We start from the raw sequence: 13,352 nt of genomic DNA, 5'->3' as shown, positions 1-13,352 counted from the left end.
TCCCACATCAATCACTAATCACAAAAATGCTCCTAGCTGGGCAGTGGTGGACGACGCCTTTAATCCCAGCACTCAGGAGGCAGAGGCAGGTGGATCTCTGAATTTGAGGCCAGCCTGGTCTACAAGAGCTAGTCCCAAGACAGGCTTCAAAGCTACAGAGAAACCCTGTCTGGAGAAAAAAAAAATGCCCCTACAAACTTTCCTATGGGGCATTTTCTCAACTGAGATTTCCTCTTCTGAGAGGATTCTAACTTATGTCAAGTTGATCAAAAATAAAAAGTGACTAGCACCGTTGACTCCTTTTCTACTCGACACACCTAAACATTACTATTAAATTTTAATCTTTACTTTCTTGTCTATCCCCAAGATACCAATGTTACAATATAAAATACATCCAGCTTTCAAAATCCTATAGTCTTAAAATTCAGTCTCCTTAAAATATCCAGTCTCTAAAATTAGAAAAGCTGGTTACTGTTAAGTCAAAACTAAGTCTCATGCTTTTTATTTCAAGAGGGACGAACCAGGCACAAAGCAAAACCAAAACCAACAGTGTAAACCTGTGTACAGTATCTGAGATTTACTCACTCATGATCTTAAAGCTTAGGCAGTTCTGCTTCTTGAACTCTGCCATCCGCAACACATGCACTTTTTCTCATTGGCTCAAGCCAGGTCCGGTCCACACCAGCTGCTGTCCTTGATGACCTTCCCACGATCCTGGCTTCTAATTTGTCGGGTCTTCACTGCAACTGAGACTATCTTCACCAATGGCATCTCCTGGCTTCCCGTAGCACCAAGCCTCAACTGCTCTCCATGACCTCTTCTCACCTGTAAGCTTCCATGTTGCCAAAGCCAGTACGTAGGGAAGACTTACTTGTACCAAGTTTGCCTACCAGCTTGAGATAAAGCTTCACCGGTGCTGATCCTTAGAAAATACTTCCCAGATTTTATCTCAGTGGCACTAGCCTTGCTAATCACAGCTGATTCTTCAGCCCTAGCAGATTAAAAACCACAGTTGTTTAATACAAAATATATGAACAGTCCTAACAAGTCCTTTGAGAGATTCTCAAACTTTGTTCTGTAACTTCACAATTCAGGCTTCCACGATCTGCATTGCTGTCAGCATTTTTATCTGCCAGTTCCCGTGGAACAACCCATTAAACTTTGGGTGTACAATCACTTTTCCAACCCATAGTTCCACACACTTCCCATAATCCTCCCCCACGATATGGTACTCCATGGTACCAAGTCCTCTGCTAGTTTTCTTTTTATTACCACAGTAAAACGTGGACCAAAAGCAGCTTGGGGGTTTATTTGGCTTAATCAATTAAGGGAGGGCAAGGCTGGAGGCAGAGGTCATGGAGGGGAGCTGCTTCCTGACTGAACCTCCATGGCTTGCTCGGTCTGCTTTCTTATACAACCCAGAATCACCTTGCCCAGGAGTGGGCTGAGCCCTCCCTCCCACGTTAGTCAAGAAAATGCCCCCACAGACTTGCCTAGAAGATAGAGGGATCTTCTCAAATGAGGCTTCCTCTTCCCAGATGACTCTAGTTTATGTCAAGTTGACATAAATAATACTGATTAGCACAGTCTAGGATGTTCCCACTGTAAAGATACTTGGACTGAGGTCTGAATGACAAACTGGTCATGCAGAGAGCACATGGCAGGGAATTCTAGGTGGAGAAGAAAGTTGTGTGAGGTCCTAAAGCAGAAATGCCATTCTCTGCCTGTGGTGGCACGGGTAGAGGGCAGTGTAGAATAAAGTCTAGGAGGTAGATTGGGACCAGAACACAGAATTCACTGGATCATTTGGTTCTCACAGCAGTCCTGAGAAATAGCTGTTTAGTGGTGGAAATGACCAAGCTGCCTTCACACCGCATTGTGGTGCTCAGCCTCTGGAGAGCAACCGGGACTGTTGTCTAGAACAGCTCTGTCCTTTTTTCATTCGTCTGTTTGTCTAAATGTGGGTGGAAATGTACAAACCACAGCACGCATGTGAAGGTCACAGAACAACTGGGTATAGTGAGTCTCTCTCCAGCATGTCGGTCATAAGGATGAAGATTAGTCATCAGTCTTGTTGGCAAGTGCCCTTGCCTTTAAGCCATCTTGCCAGCCCTAGAATAGTTCTTACATCTTGGATGTGTACCTCAATCACTGAGAGATCTTGGTAAGATCTAGATTCTCAAACTAGGGGCTTAGCTTAATGGTTGGAAGTAGTGCACTCATAGACAAAAGCTCTATTTAGATGCTGTTCCAGGAGGGATGGATGAGACCCAAAGTTGTGCAACCTGCTGCCCTAAGGACCACACTGAGCAGCAGGTTTACACCTGTACCGTGCATGCCTGGTCGTATGGAGGAGCTGGATTCCCTGCTAAAGCCACGGGGTCAATTGCTCCATTTCTTTGAGAAGGAGTGAAATTTTTCATCTCTACATAAAGGGAAATTTGCATTTCAAAACCAAGAAAGGCTTGGCTGTCATGGATTTTACTTTTTTGTTTCATAGTATTTTGCTTTAGGGTTAAAAACTTACCACTAAAATGACAGACATTTTCATCAAGTAATTACATCATCCTTTGTTGTAAGCTTCTACAACTATGCAAGACAACCCAGCTAAATAACAGGGTTGAGACTGTAAGTTCAGTCGTAGAGTGGTACCATGCCCTGGTACCACCAAGCTTTCTTTTTTTCTCTTTCCTCGAGGAAAATACAGTGAGGCTTACTAAGACACTTTGGCTATAAGCATAAAACACAGACGAGATTGGATCAATAGGGAAGTATTCTGACCCACAGCTTAGATGACTTTCTTGGGTTGTAAGCTTTGATATGAGAGTAAGTTTTAAGCCTCTTAGGGATATAACTTGGAGCCCAAATTGATCCCAGACCAAATGATTGTTTTTATTGTTCCCTGTTTTTTCTGAACCTATGATTTTCCACAAACATAATTTTAACTATCATACTGCTTCTCCAAAAGCTTCGTTGGTTATCAGTTGCTTCCAGAAGAGGAAGAAGTAAAGGGGTTAATGTGCATTCAACAGGTGTCAGAAGACATGGGTGGGTAAAAAGAATTTACAGGGGGCATAACTGAGACATTAAAATACCAAGAAGCCAGGATTGATGGCACACACCTTTAATCCCAGCTCTCGGGAGGCAGAGCAGGTGGATCTTTTGAGTTCAAGGCCAGCCTGGTCTACAGAGTGAGTTCCAGGACAGCCAGGGCTACACATGGAAACCCTATCCAAAAAAAATAAACAATAAATCACTGCAGGAGAGGAAGTGGGAGTTCCCAAAGCATCAGCCACTAAGAGGGAGAGGTCTTAGGTCTTACCTCAAGAACCATTTGTGGGGGCCGGGCGGTGGTGGCGCATGCCTGTAATCCCAGCACTTGGGAGGCAGAGACTGGCGGATCTCTGTGAGTTCGAGACCAGCCTGGTCTACCAAGGGAGTTCCAGGACAGGCTCCAAAGCCACAGAGAAACCCTGTCTCAGAAAACCAAAAAAAAAAAAAAAAAAAAAAAAAAAAAAAAAAACAAGAACCATTTGTGGGGGGTGCTGTTTGAATAGATAGGTAGGCACCTCACTTTTGTTGACTAGTAATTAATTTTACAGCACAAGTTGTATAAAATACAATGGGATCATTAGTAGTTAGGGTCTATATGTCTGAATAAAACATCACTAAGTCCCTAGGGGTCAGGCTCCAAGGAGTCATGGCCAGTTGTTAGAGTGTACGAACTTAGCTTTTGTTTCTACATTGTGGACAAGGAACAAACTGCATTCCATGGATGCCTTTAAATCCTTATGTAGACCCCTGAACAAGCACAGTTCTCTATTGCCATGAGGTCCTGGTCATGTTGTTCTTATGTAGACCCCTGAGCAAGCACAGTTCTCTATTGCCATGAGGTCTTGGTCATGTTGTCCTTTCTCTTTTCCCTCCATTTGTGGTTACAGCTTTGCTATTTTACTTTCACTTAAATCCCACAGAATTCCTTAGGGAACTAAGGAATTACTCAGAATTTCATGTAAATCATTCTGGAGAAATCCACACAGTGTAATGGTAAACCTGCCATCTCTCGTTTAGAACAGGTCATGAAAGTTACCTAATGAAAATGGCATCAGTCATGTCTAGCTTCTTCTGTTAAGTATAGCGTGTTGAAATGTGTACCAGGCACTTGTAACTCTCTTTACAGGCAAGCCTGCTTTCCACCCCCAAACAAGTTGGCCCATGCTGGGAGAGGGGGTATTCTGCCTCACTCTTTTATACTTGATCCTCGCCTCTCAAGTCTTAGTACTTTATGCTCTCCAGTCAACATTAAATGCTTATTGATGTTGCTCGCTAGTTTTGACAACGGTTTAATAAATAAAATGAGAGCTTAGAGAAAGTGCATCGGTCTGCTTCTTAGTTCCCCAAGTTTATTTCTGTGTCAGATTTTATTCCAGAATAGTATTTCCAGATTGCTGCAGGAAAGAATAATGACATCCCTCATCTCGTAAAGCTGAAAGCAGCAGCAACTTTTGTTCATGGGTTGGGGACCAACCACAGCACCTATTCTTCATTGTACCTAAAACATCCATCCTTCTGTACTCATCTGGAAGGAATACAGGCCAGATAGTCACCACTGGGGAAGGAACCTGAGGTGGGGTGGATGGATGGGGAGGTGGGGGTGGAGCCAAGAGCACTGCTGACTGCTGGGGAATTAGCAGCTGAGCGCATCCCACTGTGTGCCACAATACAGGTCTCTACCTCGGTAGAGTTCAACAATTGCCGCCTTGCTCAGGACACTGCCTCAAGCTGGCATGGACAGCTGCACAATGGGGTTTTATGCCTCCTGTCTCTCCTAACCAGACCTGATAACTTGGTTCCAAAATATAGCTGCCCTAGGGATAAATACATACAGATGCTAGAGGCTCTGGGATGATGAGCTGATCAAGACAACCATCCCTGCAGCCTCAGCTTGAAAAGACCCTGGAAAGCAGAAAATCCTTAGGACTTGGAGGATGAAACGGTTCATATATTTGAATGTTCAGTCCTTAGTTGGTGGAAGGATAGTTGTTTGGGAAGGATTAAGTGGTGTGGGCTTTTTGAGGTTTCAAAAGCCCATGCCATTCTCAGCTGTGTGTACCCCAAATTCTGCTTCATGCTTATGGATCAGATATAAGTTCTCAGCTATTCTTAAGATTGGCCAAACCAGGGTGGAAATCAGTTGTTATCAAAATGAAAATGGAGAAAAGGGACACATAGCCACACAGCCTGAGGACTACTGCTTGTGTTTTTTAGTAAGGTTGGAGTCAGTGGGAAACTATTACTAGTTTCCTCGACTCACTAAGGATTTAATGGGACTAGATTTCTGTACACATTACTAATTACAGGAACCATGTGAGGTGGTTTGAAAACTCCCCATTGGCCCATAAGGAAGTAGTACTATTAGTTGGTATGGCCCTGTTGGAGGAAGTATGTCATGGGGATGGGCTTTGGGGTTACAGATGCTTAAGTCAGGCCCAGCGTCACTCTTCCTGCTGCCTGCCAATCCAGATGTAGAACTCTGAACTACCTCTTCAGCACCATGTCTGCCTGCATGCCACCATGCTTCCCACGATGATAACAATGGACTAAACCTCTGAACTGTAAGCCAGCCCAATGAAATGTTTTTCTTTTTGTTTGTTTGTTTGGTTGGTTGGTTGATTTTATTTATTTTTTTTTCTGTTAGTATTTTATTTTTATTTTTTTTAATTTATTTATTTATTAAAGATTTCTGTCTCTTCCCCGCCACCGCCTCCCATTTCCCTCCCCCTCCCCCAATTAAGTCTCCCCCCAGCCCGAAAAGCAATCAGGGTTCCCTGTCCTGTGGGAAGTCCAAGGAACCCCCACCTCCATCCAGGTCTAGTAAGTTGAGCATCCAACCTGCCTAGGCTCCCATAAAGCCAGTGCGTGCAGTAGGATCAGAAACCCATTGCCATTGTTCTTGAGTTCTCAGTAGTCCTCATTGTCCGCTATGTTCAGAGAGTCCGGTTTTATCCCAGGCTTTTCCAGACCCAGGCCAGCTGGCCTTGGTGAGTTCCCAATAGAACATCCCCATTGTCTCAGTGTGTGGGTGCACCCCTCGCGGTCCTGAGTTCCATGCTCGTGCTCTCTCTCCTTCTGCTCCTGATTTGGACCTTGAGATTTCAGTCCTGTACTCCAATTTGGGTCTCTGTCTCTGTCTCCTTTCATTGCTTGCTGAAGGTTAATATTCAGGAGGATGCCTATATGTTTTTCTTTGGGTTCTCCTTATTTAGCTTCTCTAGGATCACTAATTATAAGCTCAATGTCCTTGGTTTATAGCTAGAAACCAAATATGAGTGAGTACATCCCATGTTCCTCTTTTTGGGTCTGGCTTACCTCACTCAGGATAGTGTTTTCTATTTCCATCCATTTGTATGCAAAAATTCATGAAGTCCTTGTTTTTTATTGCTGAGTAGTACTCTAATATGTATAAATTCCATACTTTCTTCATCCATTCTTCCATTGAAGGGCATCTAGGTTGTTTCCAGGTTCTGGCTATCACAAACAATGCTGCTATGAACATTGTAGAGCATATACTTTTGTTGTATGATAAGGCCTCTCTTGGGTATATTCCCAAGAGTGGTATTGCTGGGTCCAGGGGTAAGTTGATCCCGAATTTCCTGAGAAACCGCCATACTGCCTTCCAAAGTGGTTGCACAAGTTTGCATTCCCACCAGCAATGGATGAGTGTACCCCTTTCTCCACAACCTCTCCAACAAAGGCTATCATTGGTATTTTTGATTTTAGCCATTCTGACAGGTGTATGGTTGGTTGATTTTACAAGACAGGGTTTTTCTGTAGTTTTGGAGCCTGTTCTGGAACTAGCTCTTGTAGCCCAGGCTGGCCTTGAACTCACAGAGATCCGCCTACCTCTGCCTCCTGAGTGCTGGGATTAAAGGCATGCACCGCCACCACCCAGCAAATGTTTTTCTTTATAAGTGTTGCAGTGGTCATGGTGTCTCTTCCCAGCAATAGAAACCCTAACTTAGATACCAGGTAACTGTAATTCCCAAGCAGTTTTACTATCCATGAGCAACTTGGAAGACTTATGGGAAATAATGTTTTACCCTCTTCCTACATCATTTCTTCATCAGTGCAGGGCCTTATCACTCAATATCCTTCACTAGGTGACTCTGACTGTGGAGCACAGAAAATCAGTAACTCCTAACAATGTAACTTCGTCTTAATTTTATTATAAAAATTACAATGTCCCATCTACACTGGAAAGCATACAAAATCTAACAGCTTTTAATTTTTCTCTTTTCTCGTTTTGATTCCTAATAGCACACCCTCCTCAAGATCTAACTAGTTGGGAACAAAGATGGAATCTTGGATTTCTTTTCCAGCCACATGAAATTTTATTACCTGAATAACCATAGTTTAGTTGACCAATCACTTGAGATTGTTCCTAAACTTTTGCAACAATAACCTTTGCTACGTTGAATGCCCTTGTACACTTGTTGCTCACAAATGGTAGCTGTGGAATGAGTACCTTCTATACGGTACCTAGTAGTTTTTTGTCAGTCAGGTGCACTAGAAATATATTTATCACTGTTTCTTGAGTTGCACAGTAGTTAGTTCAGTGCAGCCAGCTTTCTTTCCTTCCTTCCATATTGGCGGTTGAGAGACAAGGTCTGTAGTAGCTCAGGCTGCCAGGAACTCTTGATCACCCTCCCACAGTTCTGGAATCATAGGTTGTGACACTGCACTCAAACAGGCACGATCTTATCTTTTTGCCCAATTGGTACAAATTTGCAAATATAATCACTTCAGTTTTCCCACAGCCAATTAAGTAGTGTGGCTAAGCTTGCAACCTCCACCTCAGAAAACAAGTTACCTTTCCCTGACACCACTGTTTGTGAAGGAAAATAAAAGGCCTGGTATTGAGCTCTTTGGATGGCATTCACACAGGCTCTGCCTATCCAGCTGGCTGGTTCCCAACTGAGTTAAGTAATATGATTGATTTGGTAGATCTTTTCCATTTCTAACTGGTTGAAATGTTATTCCATTCCAACTCAAGGTCTCTTTGTGGGTGAAAGGCTGTTGAATCTTTGAAACGTTTACATATTTTCAGACTTGTGTTTAAGATGTGTTTATGTGGTTAGGCAGTTTTGTGGGGTATTTTAAGCTATTACTGTGATCTGTGATAACCTTATGAATAAAAAAGATTTATTTTGGACCATTTATAAGTAGGAAGGTTTACTTGGGCTCACAGCTCCAGGGTTTTCAGTCTTTATTTAACAGGTTCCATTGCTGTGGCCTAGTGAAGCAGAACACCATGGTAAGACAAAGCTGCTTAGGTCCTGCTGACCAGGAAAGGGGTGCGGACTGGAGTCTCAATGATAAACTTCTATCCGGATCCTCTCCATAAAGGTTCTGCCACTTCTCAACAGCAGAACATGCTGGAAAACCATTTTTCTGACTTTTAAAAATGTTTTCATACAACCTTGTTTTGATCTTGTTCTTTCCCTCCCCCTTCTCCTATAATAGTATGAGCGGCGGGGCTGCGTCCCCGGCACCCGGCCGCCCACATGGCTAGCTTTACCCCAAATAATTACACAGAAACTGTATTCTTTTAAACACCGCTTGGCCCATTATATCTAGCCTTTTCTCGGCTAACTCTCGCACCTGGACTAGCCCATTTCTAATAATCTATGTAGCCCAAGAGCTGGCTTACCAGGAATGATCTTAACCTGCATCTGCCTGGAGTGGGAGAATCATGGCGACTCCCTGACTCAGCTTCTTTCTCCCAGCCTTCTGTTCTGTTTACTCCTCCCACCTATGTTTTAACCTATGAGGGCCAAGCAGTTTCTTTATTGCTTAACCAATGAAATCAACAGATTGATATATGACACTCCCACATCATTCTCCTCCAAGATCCTTCACCTTCCTCCACACCCAACTATATGTGTTCTTTCTCTCTCTAAATGACCCACAAAAATAAAAACCAACCAAGCAAAAGACCAATAGTACAAAAAAAATGTTCAAATGAAAAAACAAACAAAAAGTTAAAAAACAAAACAAAACATGGAGTTGATTTTGTGTTAGTCATCTACTCCTGAACACTGGGTCCGCCCTGAGGTGTGGTTAATATACTCAATGAGACTCCACTGGAGAAATGTAAGCAGATGTTTCTTGTCCTGACCACCCATTTCCAATAACCCGGCAGCCACTTCCCAAATTTATATTAATTATAAATGCTTATATTAATTATAAATGCTTGTCCAATAGCTCAGGCTTATTACTAACTAGCTCTTACATTTTAAGTTAACCCATATTCCTTATTTATGTTCTGTCATATGGAGGTACCACTCTGCCCTTCTCCTTCCCATCATCCTTAGTTCAGCTACCCTCCTTAAACTTCCTGTGTACCTACTGGCCAATCAACGTTTTATTAAACCAATTTGAGTGACAGATCTTTACAGTGTACAAGAGGATTGTCCTACAGCAGAGAAAACTGACTTCTTACTAGTGGGTATCAGTTAGCTTCTCGGTTAGGGGTGAAGCTTTGTGTCCAGTTCTTCTCTATACTGGGATTTTGCCTGGTTTGAACCAATGCTGCCCCTGTGCATGCTGTCACAGTCTTTGTGAATTCATGTGTGTGTCAGTCCTGTCGTGACTGAAAGACACTGTTTCTTTGGAGTCATCCACCATCTCTAGCTCTTACAGTCTTCTGTCTCCTCATCAACATGGATCCCTGAGCCTTAAGGGAACAGGTTTGATGAAGATGACCCATTTAGAACTGAGTTCTCTGAAGTCTCTCACTCTGTGAACACTGCCTAACTAGGTCTCTGTTAATTCCCACACGGTGCAACAAGTTGCCTTTCTGATGTGGGCTGAGCAAGGCACTAATCTGTGAGTATAACACTATGTCATTAGGTGTCAAGACTAGAAAGGTCATGGGTCTAGATGAAAATCTATTATTCTGCTAAAAGAACATGGCCACTATGTTTCAATAAGCAGTTCTCGGGGGATATTTAAAATCCAAGCCTTAATGAACAGTTTAGGTATGTAGGCTAAAAACACCAAATCCCATGGAGCTGGAGAAATGGTTCAGTGATTCAAAGCATTTACAGTTCTTTCAGAGAACCAGGGTTTAGATACCAGCAGCCATGTAGGGTGCCTCACAGCTACCTATAATTCCAACTCCAGGGGTAACTGACACCTCCAGTCTCCTTGGACACCTGCGCTTATATGCACTCAACCATTCACAGTTAAAAATAATAAGAATAAATCTTTTTAAAAGACACAAATCCAGGTATGAATTTTGGTAGTTATTCCTTCAGTCTACAATGTTAATAATGGCAGGGTGTGCTGAACCAGAGGTTTGGCTTGGTATTGGTGAACAGAAAAAAAAAATCATGCAATGGTAGTCAACATCAGTGACTAATTCCTGACCCTGGCCGCTGCAGACTGCAGCAGGATAGAAAGGGAAATTGACAGGACACAGGAAGGAAAAGGAGCTTCTCACCTGAGAGTCTAGGTGAAGTCTGGCCATCTTAAAGTCAAGAATTCCAGGACAATTAACAAAATTTACTGTGAAGGTTGCCTATGTAGAGAGAGTATTCCTTTTATAGAGAGATTTTAAATAAGCATGTTCCTGACTCAAAGGGACAGCAAATTTCCACTTCAGGAAGATTCTAGAAATGGCATCCTTTCCATTTACAGAGCAGCTTTTAAACGGAGGAAGCAGAAGACATTATTTAAAAGACTACCAGTGTGCAGACCCTAACTAGTCCGTAGGCCCCTATGTTCATGTTTAAACATTCTTTTCCCCCTTACTCTCTTATAGGCTTGGAGACAGCATCCGCCTGCCTCAATATAGGAGTCCTTTAAACACTTCCCCATTCATGATTTTCAGTGGTTTGATGGTTTTTGTTGTTTTTTGAGACAGGATTTCTCTGTGTAACAATCCTAGCTGTCTTGGACCTCGCTCTGTAGATGAGGCTGGCCTCTAACTGGCTGAGATCCACCTAGTACCACCTCTCAAGTGCTGGGATTAAAGGCATGGATCACCACCACCTGGCTATTGATGCATGTTTTTAAGTGTGATATGTCAGTATTTTAGGGTACAGGCACAAGAGGCTCAGCTCTCCACAACTTCCCTCAGTTGAGGGATAGCCTCCTCAACTAAGGCCAAATCAGGCTCTAAATTTGAGAAAGAATTTCAGGACCAGACAGTTTAGGATGTACAGTTGAATATTTGATTCTATAGTACTTTCTGATGCTGTGATAGAACAGGACGGTCAAAAGCAACTTCCAGAAGGGTTTGTTGTGTCTTAGGATTCCAGAGGGAGTAAGTCAGCCATGTGGGGAGGAATGGCAACAGGAGCAAGAATCTGGCAAATCATCTTCTCTGATAGATTTATTTTGTTTTCCGTGTACAGCTGTTCTGCCCGCAGTATGCATGTGTGCCACCTGCCCATGGAAGTCAGAACTGGAGCTACAGATGGCTGCGAGCTACCATGTGAGTGCTGGCGATTGAACTCAGGTACTCTGCAAGAGTATCCAGTGCTCTTACCCAGTGAGCCATCTTCCCAGCCCCTAAGAGATTACACCTTCAACCATGAACTCTAAACATAGAACCAGAAGTGGAATGGAGCTCTAAACTCTCAAAGCCTGACCCCAGTGATGTACTTCCTCCAATAAGCCTCCACCTCCAAAAGGTTCTATAACCTCCTTAAAATGTGACCAAGTGAAGAACAGATACTCAAACACATAAGCTTATGGAGAATGTTTCTCAGTCAAACTGCCGTATCTTGATTTAGTATCTGTGTGTATATTAACGATGCTTGTGTTTACATGTGCATGTAACAGTTGTGTGTGTACCACAGCAGGTGTATAGTGGTCAAAGGACAACTCTGGATGTCAGTCCTTACTGTCTACCCTGTTTAAGACAGGATCTCATCACTACTTTATGTACCAGGCTAGCTGGCCCATGAGCTTCCATAGATTCTCAGGCTGTAGACAGGCCATGCACTACTGAACCTGGCTTTATGTGAGTTCTGTGGATCACGGCTTGGGTCTTCATGCTTGCATGACCAACGATTTACTCACCCACTGAACCATCTCCCCAGTCCATACCAATGATGCTTTCATATAGGACTAGGAGAAGAAAAACACTCAGAAGGAAGAGCAAGACACTCAGGAAACATGGCTGTGAGCTTCTCAAAGAGGAACTGCAGCCATTATTTTTTTTTTTCAATGTTCTTACATAGGATTTGAGTGAGGGTTGAAGTTACTCTCTCATCACAGCGTGGTTCCTTCTCTTTCAGAGGACCTGAGCTCAGTTCCCAGTGCTTGGGTTGAGTGGCTCCAGCTGTCTGTAACTCTAGCCAGGGGAGCCTGTCCCTCTCTGGCCTCTTCAGGCACTTGCACAAACACATATACACACAAATAATAAATCATAAAAAGAACTCCTACACAATAAACACCATTTGCTCTGAAGGCTGTTGACATAATGTTCTGTTCATATAAGATATTTTAGGTTTATCCAGCAGTGGCCAGGCTAGATATATACTACTTTGAGTAGGTATGGTCTCTTTTCTGTTCCCAGAAATTGCCTGAAAAACCTGTAGCAAAGATATCCTGCCTTCCTGAATATTATCAATTATACGCCTGTCAGGTTGGACCAGTGGTTTGTAGATGTTTGCACACGTGGAGCCCAGAAAGGTCAACTTCTGGTACTTTCCACGTGTTTTTGAGACAGGTCAGTGGTTCACTAGGCTGGCCAGTCAGCAGGCCTCTCCCCAGGATCTGCCTATCTTGGCTCCTTCAGCTCACCAGGTCCACCCTCGCTTTTCTGTGGATGCTGGGGATCTGAACTCAGGTCTCACGCTTAGCGAGCACTTTACCAGTGCTTAGCCTCTGTTACTTAGCCGCCTTCCCAGCCCTGAAAAGGATTTTAAAAAGATGTTGCTCACTATTAAACTTTAAATCTCACATTTGCATCTTACTGCTAGGTCACACTGCCCAGAGTACACTCGAAATGCCTTTTAGTACAGGCTCCAAAATCTACACAGAGAAACCCTGTCTCGAAAACAGAAACTCTGGTATCAAATATTTAGCCGATTTCTTTATATAAAAAATGGCAAGCACATCCATCTCTGTAATATATGTTTGCTTTCATAAATAATAGTAAAACTATTATTTGCTACATACATAGCTAAATGATTTTAAGTGAATTTATAATTATCAGTAAATATGTCTTGTATACCTATGTTATAGACTTACATTCCTGGAGTTGTGTAAGAATTTCTTTGACAAGAAGAAACTGAAAAGTGGAAAGGTTTAAGTCCTGAATTAGGGACTGTACTGTA

This window comes from Microtus pennsylvanicus, chromosome 9 (assembly GCF_037038515.1).
Source record: "Microtus pennsylvanicus isolate mMicPen1 chromosome 9, mMicPen1.hap1, whole genome shotgun sequence".
Taxonomy (NCBI): Eukaryota; Metazoa; Chordata; class Mammalia; order Rodentia; family Cricetidae; genus Microtus; species Microtus pennsylvanicus.
Note: the sequence above shows the minus strand (reverse complement) of the source record.